Raw genomic sequence first — 10,949 nt, 5'->3', positions numbered from 1 at the left:
GGTTCAAAATTCAGGATGAAATCTGTCTCACGTGTCTCCTGTGTGGTGGTGAACTGTGCTGTCAACCTTTCTGTCACCCGTGGGGTGGGTACCCACATGGACAACCTGCCATGAGGTGGGCTGGGTGTGATGGTCACTCCTCCAGGAGCACAAAGAATGGGAACAAAGGGGTGGACATGGTACTGGATGTAATTTAAACCATGCTACAGAAGGTGGAAAGGTCATTAACCCTTCCAGCCTGCGCAGTGGATTTTTTAGGTGAGACACAGCGTGCGCTGAACTGAGCCCACCCTTTAGTCCTGAGGTTCATCTGCCGGGGCCGAGCAAAGCTTGGACAGTGGCAGTGAGGTCCCCAGGATGTAGGTTTGTTTAGAGTGACCTTCTCTTAGGTGGATTGCCTACCAAGGCTGACGAGCTCCACCTGCCCAGGGGGCCGGGAATCGAACCCGGGTCGCAGTGGTGAGAGTCAGGCACTCTAACCACTAGACCAGTGCCTGACTCTCACCACTGCGACCCGGGTTCGATTCCCGGCCCCCTGGGCAGGTGGAGCTCGTCAGCCTTGGTAGGCAATCCACCTAAGAGAAGGTCACTCTAAACAAACCTACATCCTGGGGACCTCACTGCCACTGTCCAAGCTTTGCTCGGCCCCGGCAGATGAACCTCAGGACTAAAGGGTGGGCTCAGTTCAGCGCACGCTGTGTCTCACCTAAAAAATCCACTGCGCAGGCTGGAAGGGTTAATGACCTTTCCCAAAATCTTCGCTCGCGAAGACTGGCCATTTACAGAAGGTGGACACTGAGTCTCCCTCAATATAGGTTGGGATTGGAGCACTGGCATAATCATACTGTCCTAGGACAGTTGGGGTTGGAAGGAACCTTAAAGACCATCTAGTAATAACCCCCTTGCCATGGGCAGGGACACCTTCCACTAGCCCAGGTTGCTCCAAGCTCCATCTAACCTGGCCTTGGACACTTCCAGGGAGGGCCCACGTGCGATGTTTTGCTGGCTGATGTCACATGGGTGATTTAAGCCCCTCAAGCACATTTTGGAATGCATGACCCGGTGGTTTGGTGCACGTGTGGCCTCTTGCTACTGCCCCCTCCATTTCACACCACCCTCCCCTCTTCAATCACAGTCAGTTCTCCACTGGTCTTATTATTTTGCTCCAAGGGCAAGCCCTACATCACCCTGGCTTTGACAGCAGCAGTAATCAGTTTTTGGGCTGAGTGCAGCCCTCACAAGCCTTTGTAACAGCAGTGTGATGAGCCCAGTGACCTCCTGTCTGCTTAAGGAAAGCCCCCCGAGCACAGAGCAGAATTGGGAAATATTTTTCGTGCCTGTGACAAGTCCATTGGAATTCCTAATCTGCAGCTCCCCCACAGCTGCAGGCACCCCTCCAAAATGGGGCTGTCTTGAGGTATTTATAACGTGTCTGTCACCAGGGTAGCCAAGCACCACGTGGGAAGCAGCACCCAGGTTTGCAGCTGATGCAGCTCGTCATCATTGTGTCTCTCTCACAGGTTCCCCACCCAGGCATTCACTCCAAAAGGGCTTGTTCCAAATGTTTGCTTCCTTGTGGGAAGAGTGGGCAAGCCTGGCATCTGCTGCCCTGCAGTGCAGCATCCCCTCCACAGAGAAAAGGCTTCTAAACAGGGCTTTAATTTTTATGTTTGAGAGTTTGGGCTATCACGCAGCAGACTTTGGATGCTACAGCAAACAGGCACATTTAACTGAAGAGTATTTCTCCAGCTCTCCAAATTAACTTTCAATGCCTAAATCTACTGAACTTGGCAGGTCAATACTATGCAAAGATCACAAACCACTGTAGAGCCTTGCACTTGGTCCTACAAAGCCATGAACTGCTTTCCCCTCCAATCTCCTTTCTGACCAATTCCAAAGGTACTTCAACCTGAACTAACTCTCTAACAGCCTGATCAGCCATTTCCTTTTCATTTTGTCTGCAGTTTTCATCCCTTCCTTGTGTTCGGCCCAATATTTACCTGGAGGAGAGTAATCTTATCTGAGAGGTGAAGTTGCTGCTCTTCAAAGTAAATATGCAGCTTGGACTGGTGGTAAATCACCTGATAAAGGAAAATCACTCCCAGGCAGTTCTGGTCTGATCCAGATCTGACCAAGGTAAAGGTAAAGACCTGGGACTCCAGAAGGCAGCCAAGGAATTCGAACATTTGTGCTGCCTAATTGGAATATATTTCTGAAACAAAGTCACCCAGTGCTTCCCAAACCAAACTCCACTGGTTTTCATAAGCACTTGCACGTCTGAAGTTTGACAGTTTTGCCAAATATGTTTGGGAAAAAACACTCTGGGGGGAATTTAGATGCAAACATGAGAATTCAGGGCCCTGTGTTCACCCAGCCAGACCCTCACCACTCCCTTGTGGGGTTCAGGCACAGAGACTTGCTGAGCTCCAGTGGCTGGGGAAAGCCTTTTGTGGAAGTCTGAGCAGGACTGGAGTTTTCACACACTTTGGTGAATGTTCACAGGGCAAATTCTCCTGGAGGCAGACAATCCAAAGTCTGGGAATCTCGGACAGGAATTGCTGAAGCTCCATTTCTCCTTTAGCTCCCTCAGGTTTCAAACCTGGAGAAAACAGATCTTCGGGATCTAAAGCAGCCCCTCCAGTGCTCCCTTTCAGCTCTGCCTCTTTTGCTGAACCCTGGAGTTCCAGGAGGTTACAGACTCAGATTCCATTGCTGATTTCCCATGTTTTCCCTAGAGAGCAGCCTCGTTGACTTCCAAGGTATTGCCCACAAAGCAAACAACTGCTCCCACTCCTCTGGCCCCCACCAGCCCCGTGCCGTGCTTGCTTTGCCCACACTCTGCTCCACAGAGACTATCACAAAACCATGGAAAATTCCAAAATTTGCCTTTGGAATTCCTGCGTGTTTTGAGCAGGGGAAGGGGCTGGGTCTGCATCCAGATTAAGTTTAGATTTGGTTTGTGGCTCGAAGCTGACCCGGGACTGGAGTTCACGTTCATAATTGAGGAGTGGAAAACTCCTGGGTTTGTCTGATGAGGATTCTTACCCAAACAGCTGCTGTCATCAGATTTGGGGCTCACATGAAACAGAGCAGGACATGGAGTATCCCCTCAGCATCCATTAATTTCCATGGTATGACCAGAAGACCAGCAGTCAAACCCTAAAACCAGGCTATGTGAGCCTTATGATTTTCTAATTTTTGTTCTGAACAGTACCCACTGAAGTGGGTTTGCTTATGGGGATCAAACCCCTGGATATTCAAAAGTTATTGTGACTTCTGAACTCCTTGTGATGCCCAGACTATACCTAGGACTGGGATTTGTCCTAATCTAGCTGGGTGGGGGGGGGGGGGTGGTCTTCCACTGCTACATCCGACACACACTCACAAAGAAGATGAAGTCCTCAAAACTACTGAGGGTGGCATCTCTCCTAGCTTACAGAAGAAACTTTTTGGCAAGAACAGCACAACCTGTCCCCAGGCCAGCAGAGTCAGATGAAATATGAATCAGGTCCCCCTGGCTGATGTGCTCCAGCACTGCTAGAAACAAACTGTTTGCTCTTTTATCAGTGCAGCACACAGCACCAGTTTTCCATTCATGCCACTGTTGATCCAAAAGGGAAAGAAGCCAAACCTTTCACTTTTCCACTGTTGTTAAGGCACAAGCATTTTATTTGGAGACTCTGAGAACATAATTGTTTAGAGTCTTAAGTAAGATTTCTGTGCTGCCAAAGATATCCATTCAGAAACCACAGATCAGCCCACTAAAGTTCTTAAGACAGGCATAAACATCATGAGACCTTAAACTAAACAAAACAAAAAAATTCCTTTTCTTCTTTCTTTCTTTCTTTCTTTCTTTCTTTCTTTTCTTTCTTTCTTTCTTTCTTTCTTTCTTTCTTTCTTTCTTTCTTTCTTTCTTTCTTTCTTTCTTTCTTTCTTTCTTTCTTTCTTTCTTTCTTTCTTTCTCTTTCTTCTTTCTTTCTTTCTTTCTTTTCTTTCTTTCTTTCTTTCTTTCTTTCTTTCTTTCTTTCTTTCTTTCTTTCTTTCTTTCTTTCTTTCTTTCTTCTTTCTTTTTTCTTTCTTTCTCTCTTTCTCTCTTTCTTTCTTCTCTTCTTTTCTCTCTTTCTTTTCTTTCTTTTCTTTCTTTTCTTTCTTTCTTTTCTTTTTTTTTCTTTCTCTTTCTTTTCTTTTTTTCTTTCCCTTTCTTTCTTTCTTTCCTTCTTTCTTTCTCTCTTTCTCTTTCTTTCTTCCCTTCTTTCCCTCTTTTCCTCTCTCTTTCTCTCTCTTGTTCTGGCTTCCTCCTATTTCCCTCTTATTCTCCACTTCTCTCTCTTCCTCCAGTATTAATATTCTAAAGCTTTACTCTGGACCATTCCAAGTAAGGAAACTTGTTTTCTAGTGGAAGCTATAACCACCTGACTCTAGGACACGAAGTTTTCACAAAAGAACCCCCCAAATATTGGGAGACTTCTAGTGCCATTACAAGAACCTGCCACATTTACCCGCCCTAAGAGCTCCACATAACTCAGAGAGCTAACAAAATTCAGCTTCACGCCATTTATTTCATTTATTTTTGAGCCATATCTGGTGAGAGCAATTTCGTGGCTGTTTTCATTATTTGTTGTCTATATTAGAGTAAAACCTACAGGCTGTGGCCAAATTCAGGATACTGGTAGACTGAGAACCTCAAAAGCTCTTAAAGGATGAGATGAACAAAGGGAGGAAGAACTGAGAGATTCTCTCTCCCTCCCCCTTCCCAGAGAGACACTGTGTGGCACAAGGGATGCAACGACTTTCCCACGCTGCCTCAGGAAGTCCCTGGCAGAGCCCAAAACTGAACCTGGGTGCTGATTTCCAGATTTGCCTCACTTGCAAATCCTTCCTGTCAACCCAAAGCCAAAGGGATGAGAGCAGCAACACTCAGACAGCAACGAGAGGGTCCCTGTTGAGGTGTCCCCAGGGTATTTCTGCAGCACAGACCCTGCCAGTGAGCTGGGACCCGAGGGTGACTTCAGGACTTGTCCTTACACACAGCACAGGGCAGCACCAGCACGTGACCTGCAGCACTCAGTCGTTTCCATCCTCCCTGCACCCTCCAAGGTGGCTCATTTTGGTCCAAGAGGAAATTAAGACATGAGTGGCTTTGCTTAGTGTAGCATGACAGGAACAAAGGAACAAAGTTCTTGAAAGTCAACACATTACTGAGGAATATCTCAGACCTGGCAGGAATATCTCTTTGATTAAAGAAAAATTGGTTTGCCTCTAAACTTTCTGTATCTTAAGGAATCTGTTTGATTATCAGGACACAGGCTGGGGGTGCTGAACTGTTTTCCATATACCTGGGAAACTATCTAATGCAAATAAACTTTATGACCCCTCAACTACATATTATTACGTAATAAACTTAATGACTTTATGAAGGTTATTAAGAGAAAATGTATGAGCTGTCTCAGGGGTCCAGGGATAGGTATTGCATGTTTAGTATAAATTATTCTGCTGAAAGTAAAAAGGGGGAAGTAACCTTCCAGTTTTCTGGGTAAGGTGATTTAAGGTCACATCAAAAGATAGCAAGTAGTGCTGTTGGGTTCAGAGGTCTGGTCTCCAGTGCATTGAAAATTATATATTAGTGGAGCTTGGGATCAAAAGATTATGGAACTAGAACTCCTTTCTGGTGGGAGGTAAGAGGGTGGGTGAGCACAAGCAAGTGACGGGTTTGTTTTTGTAAATGAGGAGAATGGGATGGGCTTCCCTGGGAGCAGGGAAGGGCCAAGACTTAGGAATGGACTAGAATCAGGATTTCTGTTGTTTCTTTCATCTGGGGTGGATTTGATTTAAGGAAAAGTCGTTGGCTTTGCAGGTTGTGCTTGTCAGTGACGAGCACCATCATTGGGACCAAAGTCAGAGTGGCCAAGGTAAAACAAGCCCAGCTGGCCTGAGGGATGTGGGCAGTGCAGAAAGTGCCTCAAACTGCAGCTGGCAGTGCCTGGGGAGACCTGGGGGACCTGGAGAGATCTGGGGGACCTGGAGGGACATGGAAGACCTGGGACATGGGAGCTCTCCCCCAGCACAGGTTGATCTGAGGGCTAAAATGTGAGAGAGGGGTTCAGAGAGCCTGTGGGTCTCTCTGGATCAGAGAGGTTGTTCATTTGCCAACTCTGGCTACGACGGGGCTGCCCCTGAAAAGTATTCCTCTTCTGGAAGCACCTCACGGGCCAAAACATTCTCCTTGTTGCCCTGTGTCCCAACAGGGTGCTGCCCCTGCCAGGGCAGCTCTGGGGGCTGTGCTGGTCCCTGTCCCATGAGGGCTGTGGCTGGGCCTTGGCAGGGGCACAGCTTCACCAGCTGCCCCTCACCTCTCCACCACCATCACCACTCACACGGTTCTGTGTCTTGAAAGAAGAAGGAAGGTTTGTTGTTTATTTTGGATGGCCTTCACACCTTTGTTTTGTTACTGCAGGTCACACACAAAGGACGACCTTTGTCAGCTTTCCTCTGATCCCTGCTCAGATATGTTTCCGGGGCTGATGCCAACCTGGCTGGCTGCAAACGCAGGTGCCCTCTCCTTCCTGCTCTGCTCCGTCCTTTCCCAAGTAAAATAAATTATTTACAGCAGCCTTTGCCTTTGTGGCATCATTGAATTTTGTAAGAGGGCTCCTGTTTGAAGGCCAAATCACGCTGCTCTGTGGACGTGTTCCCTGGACTTTGATGGCAGCTACAGTTATGTAGTTTGGTTTTATGTGTAAATGGGCAGATACTTTAAAAGCCTGTTCAATTCTCCTAGAAAGGCTCTGTAGGAGTTGGCATAGGCCAGCTGACAGAGGGCAGGGCATCCTGTGTGCTCACATTTGTGAGCTGGGGGGAATCACAGGATCATAGAATGGCCTGGGTTGGAAGGGACCTTAAAGATCATCTCATTACACCCCCCTGCCATGGGCAGGGACACTTTCCAATAGACCAGGCTGCTCCAAGCCCCATCCAACCTGGTCTTGGACACTTCAGGGATCCAGGGGCAGCCACAGCTTCTCTGGGCAACCTGTGCCAGGGCCTCCCCACCCTCACAGGGAAGATTTTCTTCCTAATATCCCATCTAACCCTACTCTCTGGCAGTCTGAAGCCATTCCCCCTTGTGCTGTAACCTCCCCAGTGGCCTGGTGCAGATCACACACCTCCCCAGGCTGAGCTCTGCAGGCACCATCTCGGTGTTGTTTTATGTTTTTCAAAGACTGGGGTGGCCCAGGAAAAGAATGAAACACAAATGCATCTCCAGCAATTTGGTGATGTGTCCTCGACCTCCTGTGCCACCGAGGCTTTTTCATTCTACATCTCCATTCCACAGGAGGGTAATTACACCCCTTTCCCATTTTGTTCTGACAGAGCACTGGCATTTCCCAGAGGAGCATCAAGCCAACAAAAGGTGCCAGATTGTTGCCTGTTTTTTCCTTAACATTTACATTTTGTTTAACAGATCTTTGAGGTGCCCCAGTGATGGATAAACTTTGTTGTTCTTCAGACCAGATGGGCAGGTATAACCAGGGAAAAACACAGTTTCTGACCTAGAGCCAAAGTGGAGGGTGAAGGTGGTGCTGGTTGGCCAAGGGCAGCATTTGGAAGAGTTTGCAGCTCAATGTCATCAATAACTTTCCCCATAAATTTAGTATTCTTCTGTTCAGGAGAAAATTGAACTTTGAAAGCTGCTCCTGTACCATGAAATCATCTGCCCACAGGAGCTTAGGGCTGTCTCAGCCCTTTGTCACCCTCTAACCCACACACAAAGAGGAACGAGGATGTTGAAAAAACAAAGTGCATCCTAAAAACCCTGAAAGCACTAAATCCACACGCAACACTGCACAACTAATTTTTCCTCTGGGAAAGGAAAACCAAACCACATGCACCATATACTTATCATGTGCTATAATATACTCCTGGAGTCATATACAGCTCCTGAGAAGATAAAAGCAGTATAATAACAATAATAATAATAATAATAATAATAATCCCCAAACTATGGATAGCAGAACAGCCTGACCAGCACTGTTCACTGAATTTGGAGAGACATTTCTATTAAGCTGAAGTAGGAATGGGTGAGATGCACAGGGAGGTATTTCTGGGCTGGTGTTTTTGTTTGGTTGTTGGTTTTTTTTTTTAATCCAAGTGGGAATCAAACAACCAAAAGGAAAAGCTGAATAAGAGGGCACAGGTGAGAAGCAAGTCACACACACAGACACACAGTAAAGCCCATGGTCTTTGAAGCAGGGGTTAAAATAAAAAATCTCACGGGGCTCAGGACCTCCCTGAGGCTCAGTGCAGCCTGGGCACCAGAAAGAGAGAGGGTTCAGGGATAGGGGCTTCCTGCTCCTCCAAGGCAACAGGATGAGAGTCCCAGCACGGCCCCGTGCATTCCCCAAGCCCAGATAATGTCACTGCTGCAGCCACTGAGCCCTCCCATTTCCTTCAGAGAATAAACACCTCTGCTTCCTCTTGATTCTCCCAACAGATATTTGGCAAGGGAGCTTCTCAATTTCCTCATGAGAGATGAAGAAAAGTCGAGGTTTTTCCCAGTTGCGCAAATTCCCCCCCCCCCCCCCCCCCCGATTATAACCTTGGCATGCAGCAAGAAATGATTTCCTCTTTCATCAGTGAAACCTTTGCACAAGCCTCCCCTGGCTCCTCAGCTGGCAGGAAAGACACAGGAGAGGGCACAGCATGCTCTGGGTCAGTGCAGCCTTATCAGTACCTAAATATAATCAGCAGGAGGATATTTCTTGGCATTTACGCCATTCACGCTCTCGGTGACTCCACAGCAAATTCTTGCATCCCACCTTTGCTCACCTCTCACCTCTTCTCCAAAAGACTGGGACACAGAAACTTTCCAAGGCCTTTGCCACACCAAACATAGAGCATTTTTCCAGTAAAGCTTGCAGAGTAAAGGACAAGTACGATTATATTTTTTGGAAGGCAACCGGCTGGTGGGAATCACTGTAAGTCATCAGCATCACTCTTCCCTTCAGCTTGTGCAGTCCTTGTGCAAGGAAATAATTCAGTGCCTCATTTCCCTCTTTTTCTGGGCAGTGAGGGCCATGTCAGCTCTCTGAGAGTTGCTCTGGTGCAGGTCTCAGCCTCAGGGCTGTGACTCTGCTGTGATAACTCGTTGCTGGGTGATGCACCTGCAGTTCGCTTTTCGGGCCCCTCACCATCTCTCAGAGTGAGAGAAGGACTCCACTTCATGAATAGCAAGGACAGGATGCTGAGCAGTTTTTAGCCTTTTGTGTATTGAATCCCTGCTCTGCACAATGGCATGTTTAGGACCTTGCAGTCCCTTGGGAGGAAAACACACCGGAGGAAGCATTTCCTGCCATGGGCAGTGGACAGCTGGTGTTGAAAGAGGGCAGGAGGCTATTTTGGGGGAGTTTTGGTAATATTATTTTGCTCCTCTTGTCAACAGCATCAATGGTTGCCATAACACAAGTGCAGGGACAGATCAAAGGGAGAAGGTGATGGTAGTGAAGGGCCTCAGCTTAAAATATGTATACCAAGGAGGTATCTCCACTCAAATCTTGTCATCCTCAGACAGGGTGGGCTGTCCCTCACCTAAAAATCATGTTTTCTGAGCAAGGATGGACATGATGACCACAAAAATGCCACAAATTCTCATTAACATAACACCATGCATGGGCTATGTCTCTGAAGAACTGTGATAGCTGTGGAGGGGTCACAGTGACAGAAGAAAGAGTATGGGGTGAAGTCAAGCCTCTTATACAACCCTGGAAGTGTCCAAAGCCAGGTTGGGTAAGGCCTTGAGCAACTTGGTCTAGTGGGAGGTGTCCCTGCCCATGGCAGAGGGGTTGGGATGAGATGATCTTTAAGGTCCCTTCCAACTCTTAACATTCTCTGGTTCTCTGATTCTGTAATTCTGTGGTTCTATTTCTGTGGTTCAGTCAGCTCTTAACAGAGAAAGGATTTCATGGGCCTTGTGAAATGAGGACAAGTGGGAATAATAGGGTCGGGATTAGGATGACTCTGGCAATGTTCTGGAAAAACAGGACCCTTTCAGTAAGTAGTACGAGTATGAGAGGAAGGAACAAAGGAGTGGGGAAACAAACTCATCTGCTGAGCTCTGAGGGCAACAGAACTGCAACAGCCAGAAATGGGAGAGCTACTCAGCTGGGAAATCTGATAGATGTGAAAAGAAATATTAGTTTCCATTAACTGGTGAGAAAATGTTTTATTACACTGAGCAAACCAAAAGGGGATTCATCTCGTACAATTGCATGGTTCTAGCCAGTAACTGCCTCCACAAAACCCAGGGCACAACTTAAACTGGCAGTAACATCACCTGTTTTTGGGAGAAGGAATTAGAAATAAAGGTGATGTAAATATGAAGAAAAAAATAAAATCACTTTGAACAATCATAGAGTTTCCACGAGTGGAACTGGCTGAAAAAATATCTAACACAAGGGTATAAATAAAAAAAAACTATTTTAATTGGCCAAATATTTTGTTGAATTCCTATCAAATTCAGTGGACTACTTCAACCAGAAAGGGCTGAGTAGACAAAATATTTAACTTCCAGATCCTCAAACAAAAATATTTGGTTTTCCACTTTGAATTCAAGGGTAGCTTTCCAAAATAAATCTCTGTGTAAATATATCTTTAAGATTAAGGCAGGTGGGAGAGTGTTTATCCCTGAAGCCATTTGTTTGCAGCCTGGGGCAGCTTTGCTGGAGATGCAGAAGGACATTTCTCCCAAGAGCTCCTGCCCAAACCCCTGGCATGTCACGCTCCACATTTCGCAGGAACAGCTGCACAGGCTCCTTTTGTCCATCCATCCCCTGGCATCATGACTGTCATCACTTCTGGTGGCTTCAGCTGACACAAAGGACTGACACAATGAACTGTTCAACACAGATGGGATTGTCCTTTGTGTTGCTGGTGGGCTCATCCATGACTGCTCC

The sequence above is a fragment of the Pseudopipra pipra genome, chromosome 2 (assembly GCF_036250125.1).
Source record: "Pseudopipra pipra isolate bDixPip1 chromosome 2, bDixPip1.hap1, whole genome shotgun sequence".
Classification (NCBI taxonomy): Eukaryota; Metazoa; Chordata; class Aves; order Passeriformes; family Pipridae; genus Pseudopipra; species Pseudopipra pipra.
The sequence above is the reverse complement of the archived record's forward strand: the minus strand, read 5'-3'. Positions refer to the sequence as shown.